Genomic DNA, 19070 nt, shown 5'->3' with positions numbered 1-19070 from the left:
GCATATATAAGAGAAATCTCTAAAGTTAACCTTTAACAGAGAATTTTATAAAGATGTCTAATGTTCAAAACTGGAAAGAAAAAGTCCAGACATTATTTTGAAGATCAGTCAATATAGGCTGAAGCTCTATTTACCATTAAGTGAAGTTCACTAAGGATACAACCTTCTCTCCTGTAATTCTACTGACTTTAATTTGTCTCACTACCCTGTTCCAGGCCAAAAATAGTAGGTGGTGAAGAACTACCCAAGAACTACTGAAATTTTTCTAATTTGAAGAAGACACATCTTAGAATAACTTTTCTTTTTAAATAATGTGCTATCATAAGGGACTGGTTGTGTTTACTCTTGTCTAAATATTCCAAGCCTCAGAACCTGGTGAAAGTGAAAGTGAAGCCGTTCAGTCATGTCCGACTCTTTGGACCCACTGGACTGTAGCCTACCAGGCTCCTCCGTCCATGGGATTCTCTAGGCAAGAGTACTGGAGTGGGTTGCCATTTTGAATTCCATGATAACTAGTAACTTACCTTGGAAATTTAGTCTATGAATATCTGAGTATTTATGCCACCTCAGCATAGGAAATCCTAATGGATTCACTGGCATTTTCTTGAAGATAAATGTCTACATCTATATATTTTGTTTTTATTCAGTAAACCGTTAATTAGTCCATATTTTACTTCCTCAGACATGTAGAGAAACTCTCTAATTATCTCAGAACATTAGGCTGGGTAGAAAACCTGGTTAGAACTTCTGTGGGCAGAATCATTTTTCAACATGTTTCCAAGGATGTGGGAAGGGCTTGGATTGTATGTACCTGTTTAATAGCTACCTGGAGTAAGCTGATACGCAGCACTCATTCTGCAGATATTATTCTCTTCACCTTCAGCAAGATGTTAAATGTTTTTAAATAGCTGTTCGGTACTGTTTTATTGGTGTTAACAGAACTCTTATGGTTGTTACTGGCCATTTTTATAGCCCTTTGTTGCTTCATTTCCACAGCAGGCAAGTCTGGCTACCAAAAATGTCATTGATCATAGTTTTAAGCATCATCCGTAGATGATAAAATTGGTGATATTACTGAATGACAGATTCAAAAGTACCATAAAAACTCCTTCAAACAGATGGCAAATATACCACTGTTTACATATTTTAAATGGATGCTACAGATGGTAAGAAATTATTCCACCATGTTTAATAGGAAAATTTCACAGCATTTCTACAAAGGCACTTTTCTTTTTACTGCAAGGAAATATATTCAGTAATTTAGCCACCAACCACTCTTTTACCTTCCAAATTGTATATTGGAAGCATATGGGAAAGATGGTTAGAAAGCCTGTATTCATTTCTTCTTTATGTAGCCTTAAATTTATTGAACAATAAAAATATATAAGACTGAGAAAGGTGTATGGATGTGCTCATTATTTAGTAAAAATTGATAATTCTTAAAAGCATTCTGAAATAATTTACTGATTGAATTACAACAGGTTTTATGATTAAAAATTTTTGCCTATAAAGAAAACAGTAAATTGTCACCTGTTAACAGTTTTAAAATATTTTTTAATGTATGAATAATCCATTTGTATTGTATACTAATTGTATGATTATTCTGTGAAATGATGCTATAATTTGTTATGGTATATTTGCTTTGAGCAACAGGAATAATTCAGCAAATTAAGTAAAGATTTGAAAACAAGAGTTTAAATTTTGTATTGGATTATAAATGTGATTATAGGGTAGCTGAGTATTAGAGATTATTGCACTTTACATAAACCACTGTTCATTCCTTAAAATATTTCATTCTATTCTCTCAATATTGTACACCTATTCCTTGGATATTGGTGAGGAAATTAGTCCCTCTATAAGCAAACTTACTTTGTATTACATATTCTGAAAAACAGAAAATTCATTCTAAATCAGGACCCTTCATAGAACTTCCATATCATTCTCACCTTCTTTTTATTTGAACAATTAGTATAACTAGCTTCTTTTCAATATATATTTATTTTTACCTTTTAAAATGTAAATTTGATCTATTCAAACATATAGGTGATCAGATTTTCCCCTTCACATAGCTTTATGAAATATTTCTCAGTTGTGAGCATAAGGCTGGCCTTTGTGAAAGACTGGTAGTAGAGTTAATCCTTCTTTTATCATGTATAGAAAATAACCTATTTTATTTATGTGTTAAGAGCTGAGGTAGTCTTCCTCACCTTCTAGCTATTGTTTGTTTCTGTTACTTCTTCTTCATATAGACCTTTACAAAAAACTTTATTAAAATTCAAAATCTAAAAATCTTTTTTACCAAGATAATATAGAAATTGAAATGAATGAGAGGTGTACATAGAAACTGATATTTATAGCTCAAAATTTTAGCACTACATGGTACGACTTCTATTTTTATGATAAGACGGTGATCAATGACCTTCCATAATCAGGACACAGACATTGCTCCATTGAGCCAAAACCAAAGCCATTTAGGACAACACTGTTAGAACTTAAAGTTTTGATCTCTAGTTTCTAAACAGTGGTTCCCAAATATTAAATTACATTAGAATCACTTAGAAGACTTTTTAAAATAAAGATTGTTGGGTACCAGGTCCAGAGTTTTGGATCCTACAGTCTGCAGCTATAAAATTAACTTTTCTAAGAAGCTATCCATTGACTTTTATGCTGCTCGTCCAGAGACCATACTTTGAGCACTACCTTAGCCTGAAAACAAAGGGGAAAAGCACTGAACTGAGATGTTTTGACATTACCTGTGTGATCTTGGAGAACGTATTTACTATCCCAGGTTTACTGTTTTATCTTTTTCAAATAAAAGTGCTGGTCCAGGTGATTGCTCATTTCCTGTGTTTTACTCCAAAATCTATGAATATAAATCAAGAGCCACAAAAGAGCATACAATGCCCTTAATTAGGGAGATTCAAAGGTCTTACAAAAGACAGAGGTTTGAAAACACTTTACAAAGGAGCTATTTCCTTCATCTTGGCTTCCTTTGTCAAGGTGATTAAACTTGAGTTCAAAATGTCTCTGCTTGAGCTACACAAGTAAACAAACAAACAGAACTAATGGGTATGTGGTTTTAAATTTGGTTTTTTCTTTATCAAATTATTAGTATGAAATTACTGCTGAGGAGATTGGGTATTTGGAGATTTCTTCACCTCAGGCTGCTCTCTGGACTCAATGTCATAAAGTCAGTTCCTCACCTGTCTACTGATTTAAAACCTAAGGGTTTTTAAAGCCTCATGTCAATCCACTTCTGTGATAGGTTGTTCAATAAATACTATCTTCTGTTAATTACATTGGTGGCTCTTTCCATCCCTGTATTTCAGAGACTTTAAATTCTCTGAGCTAGAGAAAACTAGAGAGAATAGTCTAGGCTTGAAAACACACAAATGTTCTCTCCGTAGGTGATCTGACTAGGTTAGCCTTACTTAGGTCCACCTGGCCACTCTTGAGTTATATTTTTCCATTTCAATTACAGTTGAGACAATTTCAGTCACTGATGGAAGCAGACTGGAAAGATGATTGACTACTCAGAATCAATAAGGAGTGTCAGGGGTTTGATGTTTTGAGGGAGCGATGGAGTGTTAGGAAAATCGTTTTCTAATTTGTACTCTTAGCAGTTCCCAAAGTTTTAACAAAGGGCTATTAAATTAAAGTATTAATAGTTTTAAAGAAATCAGATATCATATTCTTAAGTTATATTTGTAGTCTATTATAAAATTGATTCACCTAAAAAGTTGTCTGCCCCTGAAGGTTTATCTTTTCTCTTCCCCCTTAAAGAATAACCTTTTTCATTAATATTTTTTAAAATAGGCATATGGCAGCCTCAAAACTCCCACCAGTGCTTGTCCTGATGTGGAAAAATCTCCAGAATGGCAAATAAAGGAATGTTTCCACAACTGTTTCAAGTAATCCATGACCATCTAAAATGAATTTTACTTTATAAAAATAGTATTTATTATAATTCATTATATTTTTCCTGTTTTAAGTAAATTAAGTACAAATAACACTTCAATAAAAAATCACTTTAAGAGATATATAGAGCTTTATGATTACATAAAACTTAAATTTAAAAATAAATATCTGTAGAAAAATACAATAAGATGGTCAACAGAATACTAAGTTTAAAATCATACTTTAGGATAAATTAATGTTGCAGAATTAGAATGGTAATAAAAATTCAAGTAGACAAAATTAACGGTATAAAATTTCCTATTAAATAATAATTTGGTGTTAAAAAATAAAATAATACTTTTTATTATTTGTTTATTTGGCTGCACCAGGTCTTAGTTGTGGTATGCAGGATCTTTTATTGTAGCATATGGAATCTAGTTCTGTGACCAGGGATCAGACCCAGATCCCCTGAATGGGGAGCATAGAGTCTTAGCCACTGGATCACCAGGGAAGTTCCCTTGTATATTTTATTTTATTATTATTTTTTTAATATTTAAAGTAGTGTTTTATTTTTTTTTCCATTTATTTTTATTAGTTGGAGGCTAATTACTTTATAATATTGTAGTGGTTTTTGCCATACATTGACATGAATCAGCCATGGATTTACATGTGTCCCCCATCCCGATCCCCCCTCCCACCTCCCTCAGAACCCGATCCCTCTGGGTCTTCCCAGTGCACCAGCCCATATTTTAAATGAATGATGATGATATAAATTTATTATAGTATTCATGTTCTATTGCTGTCAATACTCAAATAATGTCACAATTTCAATTACCTTTGCTCAAATAAAATGCTTAGATGTCAATTTAGAGCAGAATCATTTTCAGCAATGCATTTTGGAGTAACAGTAATATCTGACCACCTGTGTCTTATTATTGCACTAAGTATAAAATTGGCAACTCTAATAATAATAATAACTTATAACTTAGTTTAAAATTACTTCTGAAATGTATTAAATTGAAATGTTCATATAATAAAGTAGGCATTATTTTCTCCTATTTGTAGATAAAGAAACTGGCCATTGGGTAACATAGGCAAATTACTTGCTTGAAGTGAAAATGGTATAAAAGTTGAAACCAGGACAAAATTTGATCCAGTGTTTTATGTTTGCTTTTTCTACCTACTTCTACCTAAGTGTAAAAAGTGATCGACCATGAAAATAACATACAAATTTTGTATACATCTGCAAGATCTATGCATCTGCATTTCATACATCTACACTATAGATATACATTTTACTGGGGCTCTGAAAACTTTGTAGATTTTTTGTTTAGGTTTCATCAAACTGTTCCCAGTTACTGATTCTTTAACAATTATTATATTGTAATATCATATGTTTCCTTCCCAGAACTCTAATATCATTCCATTTTGAACTGTTCTTCTGTAATTAGTTTAGGTCACTCTTCTGTCTTTTGTTAAAATATTATTAGTGAAGCATCAGTGGATTCAATGTCATCAAATCCAATGAGGTTAAATTATCACTCGTGACTGATAATTCTCGGTAGCAAATTATCTCTGAATTCATCAGGGAGATTAACACTTATAATCACTTTTATAAAAAAATGAAGTCTAAATTAGTTCAACCAAGAAAAGTGATAAAATATTTTTTATTTGACTAAAATGTTGCTGTTGGCTGTAATAGAAGAAAAATGAGTGTCTGAGCTGCCAAGAATATTTGTTACGTTGCAACTGTCTTGCTCTCACGTTTCCCTCTATTAAAAGGTGTTAGATTCTGCATTTATTTTAATAACTAAGCAGTCTCAAAGTTTAAATCAACACTTGCAATCAAAAACCTTGTCAATCATTCTGACTTGAAAAGAAAATCTTGAGGATTGCAAGTGTCAACCACAGTCTAACGTTTTGCCTTCAAATGTCTATTAAAGAGTATTATCAACTGTTCAACTAGAATTTTCAGGGGAAAGAGATATGACCTACTCTGAGCTCCAGGAACTTGTTGATTTAATGTAATCTAATACATAAGTTTCTATACCTCAAATATATGCTCCTTCTGAGAAACATGTCTGTGGCTCACAAGATGGTTATTTTTCAGCCTTAAGGTGGAAAACAGTTCTTCAGTTAACTTCCAGCCATTTCCAATATTTACATATATGGTACAAGATGCCATATAACCAGAAAATGTCTTAAGAAACTTCATTCTATCTCGCCATACCAGATAGTTATGCTCAAAACTTGCCACATATCTACTTGTCAGAGAATAGAATTTTTAAAACATCATTACTAATATCCCTAATACTAGATATTATCTATGATGAACAAACTTCACTCACACATGAAGAACAGCATCATAATGAGGCTTAAGTGTAAATGACGTGTCATCTACATTTAATATCATAGATGATTAGTGATGGAAGTGTTTTTGAAGGATACATTATTTTTTTAAATCTGGCTCCTCTCTTAAATACAAAACACTGGACTTGCTGCAGATACTGAAGAATATTTTAAAAGGTTATACATATGAGTAAAAATTTGGCTTCAAGCTCAACATTCAGAAAACTAAGATCATGGCATCCGGTCCCATCAGTTCATGGCAAATAGATGGGGAAACACTGGAAACAGTGGCTGATTTTATTTTTCTGGGTTCCAAAATCACTGCAGATGGTGACTGCAGCCATGAAATTAAAAGACGCTTACTCCTTGGAAGGAAAGTTATGATCAACCTAGATAGCTTATTAAAAAGCAGAGATATTACTTTGCCAACAAAGGTCCATCTAGTCAAGGCTATGGTTTTTCTGGTAGTCATGTATGGATGTAAGAGTTGGACTATAAAGAAAGCTGAGCACTGAAGAATTGATGCTTTTGAACTGTGGTGTTGGAGAAGACTCTTGAGAGTCCCTTGGACTGCAAGGAGATTAAACCAGGCCGTGCTTAAGGAGATCAGTGTTGGGTGTTCATTGGAAGGACTGATGTTAAAGATGAAACTCCAATACTTTGGCCACCTCATGCAAAGAACTGACTCATTTGAAAATATCCTGATACTGGGAAGGATTGGGGGCAGGAGGAGAAGGGGACAACAGAGGATGAGATGGTTGGATGGCTCACTGACTCAATGGACATGGGTTTGGGTGGGCTCCAGGAGTTGGTGATGGACAGGGAGGCCTGGCGTGCTGTGGTTCATGGGGTCTCAAAGAGTCTGACATGACTGAGCAACTGAACCGGAACTGGAACTGGATACATATGTTATTATGCCAGTTACATGTTAACCCGAAAAGGTCTGGATGATGGTAATAGTTTGTTGTTGTTCAGTCACCCAGTTGTGTCCGACTCGTTGCAACCCCTGTGGACTGCAGCACGCCAGGCCTCCCTGTCCCTCACCATCTCCCAAAGTTTGCCCAAGTTCATGTCCATTGCATTGGTGATGCTATTCAGCCATTTCATCCTCTGATGCTCTTTTCTTCTTCTACCCTCAATCTTTTCCAGCATCAGGGGCTTATCCAGAGCAGGCTGATGGTAATAATTGTACACGTCTATTTAAAAAATGGACAGTGGACAGAATTGAAGAAAGAACACAGATGAAAGCTTGCCCTTTCTTAGTGAAGTTGTGACACAGATGGATTACAAAATTGACTGAAAAGTATTCTCCAGAATGGGTAGAGAGGATTTTCCTCTGCTTATTAATCAGAGTAATGCTCATGACATTTCTAAGCCTTTGAAGAGTAGGAATGCATAATAGACCTAATCATACCTGTGTATAAATTATGCAGTCATAAGGTGCCAAAATGAAGGCATTTTTAAAAGTTCAGAATGAAGTAAAATTCATTTTCTAAACATTGGGTAATTCTGTGCTGTGCTTAATTGCTCAATCTGTCTGACTCTTTGTAACGTCATGGACTGCAGTCCTCCAGGCTGCTCTGTCTATGGGATTCTCTAGGCAAGAATACTGGAGTGGGTTGCCATGCCCTCCTCCAGGTGTTCTTCCCAACCCAGGTATCAAACCCAGGTCTCCCACATTGCAGGTGGATTCTTTACCATCTGAGCCACCAGGGAAGCCCAAGAATACTGCAGTGGGTAGCCTATCCCTTCTCCAGGGGAACTTCCTGACCCAGGAATCAAACCAGGGTCTCCTGCATTGCAGGTGGATTGTTTACCAGCTGAGCTACCAGGGAAGCCCTGGATAATTCTATTAGAATATTTTGTAAAAAGTCTTTCCCAGATTATTAGAATAAAGGCATTTCTTCAATAAGCTTTATTTGGTTAAATGTGTTTTTGAGAAGGTTCAAATGTCTGCATACAAATACAATTAATCCAAAGCTCAGTGCATTGCTAGTGAAGTCAGTTACTCTTTTCTTAGTCACATGTCATTTGTCAGGAAGTCTATTGTTGCTGCAACATTCAGGTTTTACAAGCAGGCCTATTTTATAGGAAGTTGTGGCAGTATTTTTTAAAGAGAAGCTATATACTGTGTTTCAGGGTCTCTGAGGTGAAGATTTATTGTATTCACTGGTGCCAAGAATAGATAGCATGGGCTGTCAATATACAAACATTTCCATGGCCATGATACAGTAGTCCAGTCCTGGCATACAAAATTTGTCCTATTTCTGCCCCTGATATCTCACTGGAAATTAGCAGCTCAATCTCATACTTACTTGTCCAACATGAGGCAAATTTTGTAAATAAAAACTCTAAATACATTTACTATTATGTGACTTCTAAATAGAAATTGCCTACTTTTAAGTAAATAGAAGTTATTTGCACAATAATTTTGATTGTCAGACTTTTATTAAAGCAGCTAGCTATGATGTATAAAATTTTTAAGCAGTATTTTATAATCATCTTAGAATTTATATCTAATTTTTAAAGTATTTGTCTATTTGTTTTTGGCTGTGCTGGGTCTTCATTGCTTCGTGGGGCTTTCTCTAACTGTGGTAAATGGGGGCTTCCCTCCATTTGTGATGCGAAGGCTTCTCACTGCTGTGGCTTCTCTTATTGGGCAGCACAGACTCTAGAACGCAGGCTCAGTAGTTGTGGTGCATGGACTTAGTTGCTCAGCAGCATGTGCGATCTTCCCAGACCAGAGATCAAACCCATCTCTCCTGCATTGGCAGGTGGATTCTTAACAAGGGACCACCAGGGAAGTCCCTTCTAAATTAAATTTGATCAGTCTATTAAAAAACATTGAACTTTAATGAGTAACTCACCTTCATTGTCAAAAGGAATTTGGTCAAAGGGCAAAACATGGTAACTTACCTGACAGAAATATCAATGTTTATGGTGACGGTGCATTTGAAAATCATGAAGAGTAATTTTATGTATTTCAATGAGAAATTTGTTTGCTGCATAGTAATCTGTCATATTATAGCAGAGAAGATTGATTGTTTCTTACTGCCTTTGCTTAGATATATTAATGTAATTGTATGCAATTTTAACAAAGCTTTTAGCTTAAGAGAAAAGTATATTTCCACCATGAAGATATTAAGTTATGCATTTAAGCATAACTGATATTTAAAACACTTGTCATACTAATGATCTCATTAATCAAAAATGATGTAGTGAAAGTATGGAAGGAAGAATATCCCATGAGTCTTTAACAAACAGACTCAATAGCAAAGGATTCTGTAAAAACTAGAATATATATGCTAGGATGTCTTCATTATTCTGCCTGATTGAGGTACTACCTTAATACTTTTATAGAAGGGATACATGATGAATGAGTAGACAAACTAGCAAACAATTAAGTTTACAATATGATTAAATTACCAACATTTTGAACCTCTGCTTACTTTTACAGCTTTCATGTCTACTCTAATTATCCTTGGACATAGTGATTTTTATCAAACATAGATTCAAATCACACTCACCAAAAAATGGTGTTACTTTACAAGTGCCTGTCATCCAGTTTCATAGGAAAGTTTGCCTCAAATCAGTAAACTTTTGAATTAACCACATGCTGACACATTAGATGCTGAGTTATGCATTTTGAGGTTCATTTTAATGCAACTTTTATTGATTAACCTACCATAATAATTTTTAGGTTACAAAATTGTGAACTATATTGACTAAAAAACAATGAAAGGTGAAGCGGTATGTTAGGTTTTATTATTTCTAAGCAACAAAAATAACTATGTTGCTAACCCTAGAAATCTGTCATTTTGAATGTCTACTTTCTTCACCAATCTATTGTTTAATCTTTTATTAAATGTATAGCACAGACACAACATAGTTACCTTCATTGGCAATATTTTTCTTATCTCAGAAGGGGAGCATATGTAATTAAGTATCATCTTATGTCATATTTGGTTACTTAGAGTAGTGTAATAAACAGGGCATATACCTGTCTAACAAATGTCTGATTTATTTAGTGTTATATGACAAACTTTCAAAGCCTTACCAGTTTGCATACTGTTAGGAAAGTTTAGTATTATTTCCAGATAAACCATATGAAAGAAATGACACTTTTTGGAAGGCCTTTTTTTTTTTTTAAATGAAAATGCCTATAAGCCATATTAGGAGCAAAGAAAATGCTTTAGATTCTAAATTTAAAAATGATATAAAGATAGATACCTGATTATTTTTACGTTAACCAAAATGAAACTGGTAGCTTAGATGAGACTAAGACTTTTTAAAAGTCTTTAAAATTTCAGACTGAATATAATGAGCAAATTTTATAGAACACTAAATATTAATAAGAGGAAATTTTAATGAGAAAATGTAGAAACAGAAATACTTGACAAAATATCTTGAGGTAATTAAGGAATATTATTAACATAGAGAAAATAGTGTGAAATTACTTGCATGGGATCATATTAAAAAAAAAACAAATAGTAGAAAATGAAGCACATTATTTGGAATTAAGAATTAATTTAAAGCAAAAAGAGAGTCAATCATAGCATATAAAACAGCCAGGAGATGGCCCTTAATAATAAAATTGAGGTATATTGATAGTGAAAAGTAAAAGAAGGCAGATTTCAAATAGACCCAAATAGCTCTTCAAGAGTTAAATATATTCATATATCTATATCATTGGTATTAACAATAGAAACTCAATAGATAGATTTACTTAGCAAGTTAAACTCAAGAGAAGAAAATATAAGTTTATTTGAATATAGATGTGAATAATGGACCAATCTTGAAGCCATTCATGGAATACACAGAAGTCCCTATCATACATAGGAAGAGGAGTTTGACCATAGATGCTATTGGAGTTTCAGAAAGACTTGATTTTATAAACTGGATTTCATGTGCGGCTGGTGAATGTGCAGATTGGTAACCATACTGGAGACAATGTAGGATTCATGTGTATCACCAGTTTTCAGAAATCCAACTTCTACCTATGAAATGATCCTAGAGAAATTATTTCAAATGCATCTGGGGACCTATAGGAGCAGAGTCATCACAAAAGCAATGGCAAAAACAGCCCAAATCTTCATAAGGATTAAAATAATTAATGATAATGTACACAATCAACAGAATATTATATATCAATAGTATTGGAAATGAATGGCTACTGCTACATGAGATAAAAAGAATGAATATCAAAAATATGTCAAGCAAAAAGGAAATCCTCAGAAAAATATGCACACTACTAATCCATTAATAAAAATTAGATATGAGCAACATTAATTTTTGTTTATGTCTACATATTTATGCAGCAAATCTATAGAAATCAAGAAAATTATTATTATAAAATTTAAGATGAAAAAAATGAAAGTGTTAGTTGCTCAGTCATGTCCAACTCTTTGCAACCCCCTGAGCTACCAGGCACCTCTGTCCATGGAATTCTCCGGGCAAGAATACTGGAGTGAATAGCTAGCTTCTTTTCCAGGGGATCTATCGTATTGCAGGCAGAATCTTTACTGCCTGAGCCACAAGGGAAGTCCAAAATTTAAAATAGGAGTTATCTTTGGGGAGAAAAGGGATGTGATAGGGTGGAGGGAGAACACAGTGGCTTGGAATTGGATGATGTGGTATCTAAAGGACACAAAAGTTCTGTCCCTTAATCAGCAGGATAACAGCAGTGTTCATACTAGTATCTTTCTTTAAATACTACATATAGTATTCATGCAAGGTTTCTGTTTATGTCATTATTATTCAGGTTGAAAATAAGGAATATCTGTGCAATCAATGTAGTATTTTTGAAAATGGATTCTTTATACTTGTTTAGTGATGCAAAAACTATTTAATTGTATTAAATATAGACCCATATATTAAATAACATATAACACTTAAATAAGGTATTTGTTCGGACTGAACTGTGTCCTCTCAAAATTCATATGTTGAAGCCTAAACCTTCTTTTAAATTGTACTTCTTCAGAGACTCATCTAGATGGAATTTGTCATTTAAAATTTGTTCTCCAGGACTTCTTCTTTTGGCCATAAGGATTAACTATGGGAACTGAACTAGTCTTTTCTCATAAACAACCAGAAATTTGAACAAAATAAATGAAAAATAAATCCTGCTTGCCAGCATTGAACGAAGGCAAGATAAGGCTATGAGCCCTCAGAATAGAGAACAAATGATGTAAGCCCTGCAGCTAACTTTTTGATAGGAGGATTGTACCAAAGAACAGACAGGAAGGTGAATTCATGCAGAAAACTCTGGTTTTGAGAGACTGCAGAAACAGAGATTAGGGTGTAGGTTAACTAAAGTAACAAAGCATTTGCAAGAGGAAGATACACAGAAGAGCAACTATCAAATCTGCATAGGTGTTCCTTTGAATTGTTGCAGAATCCTGACATGAGCCTTTGAAGATAAGACTCTAGATAGTCAGGAAAAGAAAAATGACCAGGGGAAAAAACAATTGTCAATAATTTATGAATGGGACATTTCCTATAGCTTGCATAGGATAGGGGGGTATTAGAGATCTGACAAAACAGAGACCGTGTTAAACACCTGAGACATTTAGTGAAGAATCCTAAACCCACTTTTCTTTCCTTTAAGGGGAGAATTAAATTTTCTTGCTGGAAAAAAGGTGATGGTGGTTTAGTTGCTAAGTCATCTCTGACTCTTGTGATCCCGTGGACTGTAGCCTGCCAGGCTCCTCTGTCCATGGGATTCTCCAGGCTAGAATACTGGAGAGGGTTGCCATTTCCTTCTCCAGAGGAGAAGAGGAGAATTAAGCTTTCTTGCTGGAAAAAAGGTACTTTAGAGAAAAGCTGCCATCATCATCATTGTCGAGATGGTCTGGAAGTAAAGTAATAATTGAAAAATTAAGTTACAAACCAAAATTAATTAATAACTGCCTGGAAAAATAAGCAAGCAAATGTTGAATACGCTTTGAAGAAGAATAATGAAAACACATCACAAAACTGTGTCCAGTATCTCTTATAAAAAAATTAGTATACATATAAGGAATCAGAAATCATGATGCATAATTGAAAATCATGATGGTGGGTAAGGATGGTAGTTTTACCAGACATACTGCATGCAGAGAAGGCAAAACTCTATCCAGAGTAAATGTCTATTCCAGTAAGAACAAAATACTTCCTATAGTGAAAGTGGTTCAGAATAATCAATCTGACACCAAGAAGCCATACTGGGGATTCAACGTCAATCTCTGTTTGGTCAATGGAACATTCATTAGTAGGCATAGATTGGTGAGCCTTGGTGAGTAGAAATCCATTTTATTATTTTCAGAGAACAAATTTGAAAATTAAAAAACATATTATTTTTAATAATAAACATGTAGATGGGTAATTTACAAGTCTATATTATAAAAAGCAGGCTTCCTTTGTGGCTCAGTTGATAAAAATACTGCCTGCAATGCAAGAAACCTGGGTTCAATACCTGGGTCGGGAAGATCCCCTGGAGAAGGAAATGGCAACCCACTCCAATATTCTTCCCTCGAGAATTCCGTGGACAGAGGAGCCGGGCAGGCTACAGTCCATGGGATTGCAAAGAGTTGGACATGACTGTGCAACTAACTTTCATATTGTAAAAAGTTACAGAAGTCAGATGTGAGGTTTCATAAGAGATTGAAAATACATAAATAACAAGAAGAGGTATCCTTAATTTATTAATATTTCTACCTTACAATACATAACACTTCAGATAGCATGACATTTATATATAAAGTTGTGTATGCACATAACATGTAACTTACTCTTCACATTGCTTGTTGTACCATAAGACCAGATCATCACATTGTTTGTGAACTATACTTCACGCATCCATTGTATAATTTCACTTTTTGTTGTGTTAACTTGGTAACTGAATTAGTGTGATGTGAAACAAGGGGACATTTTTATTCCTGTCGGTTATGCAGTGACCACGTTACATAGAAGACATCACCCACAGGACACTGTTGTCAAGGGGTTAACATTTATTCGTGAAGTAATAAAAGACTAGGGTATCAGAAGGGCATTTTTGCAAGGCCTACTTCCAGCCACTGTGCTGGATGTCAGAGACCAGAGGCTTAATCACCTTTCAGTGGTAGCTGTTCTGGTTATAGGATTGTGTTTTCAGCATAACTGGCTCGAGCTTTGACTTCTGAGGGAAGTTTACCTCCTTTTTGGTAAACAAACCTTCACTAACAATGTTCAAATTCCCAGCAAAACTGAGGTGTATTTAAGTTGTACAAAATAGATATTTTTTTCTATGAGTGATATATGAATTAGATGCAATTTCTAAATGCAGAGGAAAAAAAGCAAAACAAATAAAGTGGAGCATTTCTATAAATAATTTGATCAAGGTGAATTATTTCAGAAGACTTTCAAAATATAATGACATATCTGGACATTTACTGATGAAAATGAATGATCTATTTACAGCATAAAGGATGGATATATACATGATCTTCGAGGCTATTATTCATACAGATAACAATTTAATATTAGATGAAATGAATTTTTTTTAAAAAGGGTTGAATATTAGCATTTTCATATCAGTTCAGCTCAATTCAATCACTCAGTCGTGTCTGACTCTTTGTGACCCCATGGACTGCAGTATGACAGGCTTCCCTGTTCATCACCAAAACCCAGAGTTTACTCAAACTCACGTCCATCGAATCAGTGATGCCATCCAACCAGCTCATTCTCTGTTGGTCCTTTCTCCTCCTACTTTCAATCTTTCCCAGCATCAGGGTCTTTTTCAATGAGTCAGTTCTTTGCATCAGGTGACCAAAGTATTGGAATTTCACCTTCAGCATCAGTCCTCCCAATGAGTATTCAGGATTGATTTACTTTAGGATAGACTGGTTGGATCTAATCATTGTATAACTTTATTTTTTTTTATCATTGTGTAGTTAGACACACACATTGTGTATTTAGGCTCCTTTTACTTAAAGGAGTTATTTTTTCTGCAGTCACAGGTATCATATTTAAAAAATCATATTTTTTGTTTTAGAGAATCATGGTGCTGAAGCTTAAGTCATTTTTAAGGACAGACATTTTCTATTTTTGGCTATGATGACATTATTTTGCTAGTCTCTCATATAACACAGGAGTTAGGGCATGTTTCAAAAAAGTTCTGGCTGGCCAAAACCTGCTCCAGGTTCATTTCAGTCTTGCAGAAATTGTGAAACAGCACCAAGAAATAAGTATGCCAATGCAACATGCCACTTTTCAAGGAGTTTTCAGTAAGACTCAGTCTCAGAAAAGATTGGTATAATAAAGGAGAGAAGCAGCATGGACCTAACAGAAGCAGAAAATATTAAAAAAGAGGTGGCAAGAATACACAGAAGAACTGTACAAAAATATCTAAATGACTCAGATAACCATGATCATGTGATCACTCGCCTAGAGCCAAGCATCTTGGAGTTTAAGGCAAGTGGGCCTTAAGAAGCATCACTATGAACAAAGCTAGTGGAGGTGATGGAATTCCAGCTGAGCTATTTCAAATCCTAAAAGATGATGCTGTTCTAGTGCTGCATCCAATATGCCAGCAAATTAGGAAAACTCAGCAGTGGCCACAGAACAGGAAAAGGTCAGTTTTCATTCCAATCTCAAAGAAAGACAGTGCCAAAGAATGTTCAAAGAAAGTGAAAGAAAGTGAAGTCACTCAGTCGTGTCTGACTTTTTTTGACCCCATGGACTGTAGCCTACCAGGTTCCTCCATTCATGGGATTTTTACAAGAAAGAATACTAAAGTGGGTTGCCACAAACTACTGCTTAGTTGCAGGCATCTCACATGCTAGCAAAGTAATGCTCAAAATTCTCCCAGCCAGGCTTCAAAAGTATGTGAACTGAAAACTTCTAGATGTTCAACCTAGATTTAGAAAAGGCAAAGGAACCAAAGATAAAATTGCCAACATCCGTTGGATCATAGAAAAAGCAAGAGAATTTCAGAAAAATATCTACTCCTGCTTCATTGACTATGCTAAAGCATTTGACTGTGTGGATCACAAGAAACTGTGGAAAATTCTTCAAGAGATGGGAATACCAGACCATCTCACCTGTGTCCTGAGAAATCTGTATACAAGTCAAGAAGCACAGTAAGAACCAGACCTGGAACAACAGACTAGTTCCAAATTTGGGAAAGAGTATGTCAAGGCTGTATATTGTCCCCCAGCTTATTTAACTTATATGCAGAGTACACCATGCTAAATGCTGGGCTGGATGAAGCACAAACTAGAATCAAGACTGCTGGGAGAAATAGCAATAAGCTCAGATACACAGATGACACCATTTCAGTTAAAGCAAAAAGCAAAGAGGAACTAAAGAGCTTCTTGATGAAGGTGAAAGAAAGAGTGAAAAAGCTGGCTCAAAACTCAACGTTCAAACAACTAAGATCATGGCATCTCAGCCCATCACTTCATGGCAAATAGATGGGGAAACAGTGGAAACAGTGGCTGACTATTTTGGGGGGCTCCAAAATAATGGCAGATGGTGAATGCAGCCATGAAATTAAAAGACACTTCCTCCTTGGAAGGAACATTTTGACCAACATAGACAGCTTATTAAAAGGCAGAGACATTACTTTGCCAACAAAGGTCTATCTAACCAAGGCTATGGTTTTTCCAGTAGTCATGTATGGATATGAGAGCTGGACTATGAAGAAAGCTGAGCACCAAAGAATTGATGCTTTTGAACTGTGGTGTTGGAGAAGACTCTTGAGAATCCCTTGGACTGCAAGGAGATCCAACCAGTCTATCCTAAAGGAAATCAGTCCTGAATATTCCTTGGAAGGACTGATGCTGAAGCTGAAACTGCAATACTTTGGCCACCTGATGCAAAGAACTGACTGATTAGAAAAGACCCTGATGCAGGGAAAGGTTGAAGATGGGAGAAGAAGGGGACAACTGAGGATGAGATGGTTGGATGGCATCAGTGACTCAATGGACATGAGTTTGAGTAGGCTCTTGGAGTTGGTGATGGACAGGGAAGTGTGGCGTGCTGCAGTCCATGGGTTGCAAGGAGTCAGACATGACTGTGTGACTGAACTGAACTGAATAAGTTAGACAATGGAATGGTTAACCCTGGATTGGCTCCTCTTCTTGTACAGGAAGAGATCATTAGAATGTCTGTTTGGGAAGGAACTCTAGACTACAGCAGACTCATGTCACCTAGTGTCAGACATCCTGGAATGTGAAGTCAAGTGGTTCTTAGGAAGCATCACTACAAACAAAGCTAGCGGAGGTGACGAAATTCCAGTGGAGCTGACGAAATTCCAGTGGAGCTTTTCAAATCCTAAAGATGATGCTGTGAAAGTGCTGCACTCCATATGCCAGCAGTTTGGAAAACTCAGCAGTGGCCAGAGGACTGGAAAAGGTCAGTTTTCATTCCAAACTCAAAGAAAGACAATGCCAAAGAATGTTCAAGCTACAACACAATTGCACTCATCTCACACGCTAGCAAAGTAATGCTCAAAATTCTCCAAGCCAGGTTTCAACAGTACATGAACCAAGAACTTCCAGATGTTCAAGCTGGATTTAGAAAAGGCAAAGGAACCAGGGATCAAATTGCCAACATCTGATGGATCATCGAAAAAGCAAGAGAGTTCCAGAAAAACATCTATTTCTGCTTTATTGACTATGCCAAAGTTTTTGACTGCGTGGATCACAACAAACTGTGGACAATTCTTCAAGAGATGGGAATACCAGACCACCTGACCTGCGTCTTGAGAAATCTGCATGCAGGTAAAGAAGCAATAGTTAGAACTGGACATGGAACAACAGATTGGTTCCAAATCAGGAAAGGAGTATGCCAATGCTGTATATTGTCACCCTGCTTATTTAACTTATATGCAGAGTACCTCATGAGAAATGCGGGGCTGGAGGATGCACAAGCTGGAATCAAGATTGCCGGGAGAAATATCAATAACCTCAGATATGCAGATGACACCACCCTTAAGGCAGAAAGCAAAGAAGAACTAAAGAGCCTCTTGATGAAAGTGAAAGAGGAGAGTGAAAAAGCTGGCTTAAAACTCAACATTCAAAAAACTAAGATCATGGCATCTGGTCCTATCATTTCATGGCAAACAGATGGGGAAACAATGGAAACAGTGACAGGCTTTATTTTTTGGGGCTCCAAAATCACTGCAAAAAAAAAAAAATCACTGCAGATGGTGACTGCGGCCATGAAATTAAAAGACGCTTCCTCCTTGGTAGTAAAGCTATGACAAACCTAGACAGCATACTAAAAAGCAAAGTCATTACTATGCCAACAAAGATCTGTATAGCCTAAACTATCCTTTTTCCAGTAGTCATTATGGATATGAGAGTTGGACCATAAAGAAGGCTGCACACTGAAGAAATGATGCTTTTGAACTCTGGTGTTGGAGAAGTCTGTTCAAAGTCTCTAGGACTACGAGGAGATCAAAGGGGTCAATCCTAAAGGGAATCAGCCCTGAATATTCAGTAGAAGGACTGATGCTGAAGCTGAAGTTCAAGTACTTTGGCCACCTGATGTAAAGAGGCAACACATTAGAAAAGACTCTGATGCTGGGAAAGATTGAAGGCAGGAGGAGATGGGGATGACAGAGGATGAGATGGTTTAATGGCATCACTGACTCCGTGGATGCGAGTTTGAGCAAGCTCCAGGAGATGATGAAGGACAGGGACGCCTGCTCTGCTGCAGTCCATGAGGTCGAGGAGTCGAATACAACTGAGTGACTGAATAACAGCAACAGGAGAGTCAAACCCCATATAAAGATTTAGGCCTCTTGCTCATGAACTCACTGCTATGCCTCTTACACTGCTTGAAGAAAAGCTGACACTCAA

Source organism: Cervus canadensis, chromosome 3 (genome assembly GCF_019320065.1).
Source record: "Cervus canadensis isolate Bull #8, Minnesota chromosome 3, ASM1932006v1, whole genome shotgun sequence".
Classification (NCBI taxonomy): Eukaryota; Metazoa; Chordata; class Mammalia; order Artiodactyla; family Cervidae; genus Cervus; species Cervus canadensis.
This window is presented reverse-complemented; position numbering follows the sequence as displayed.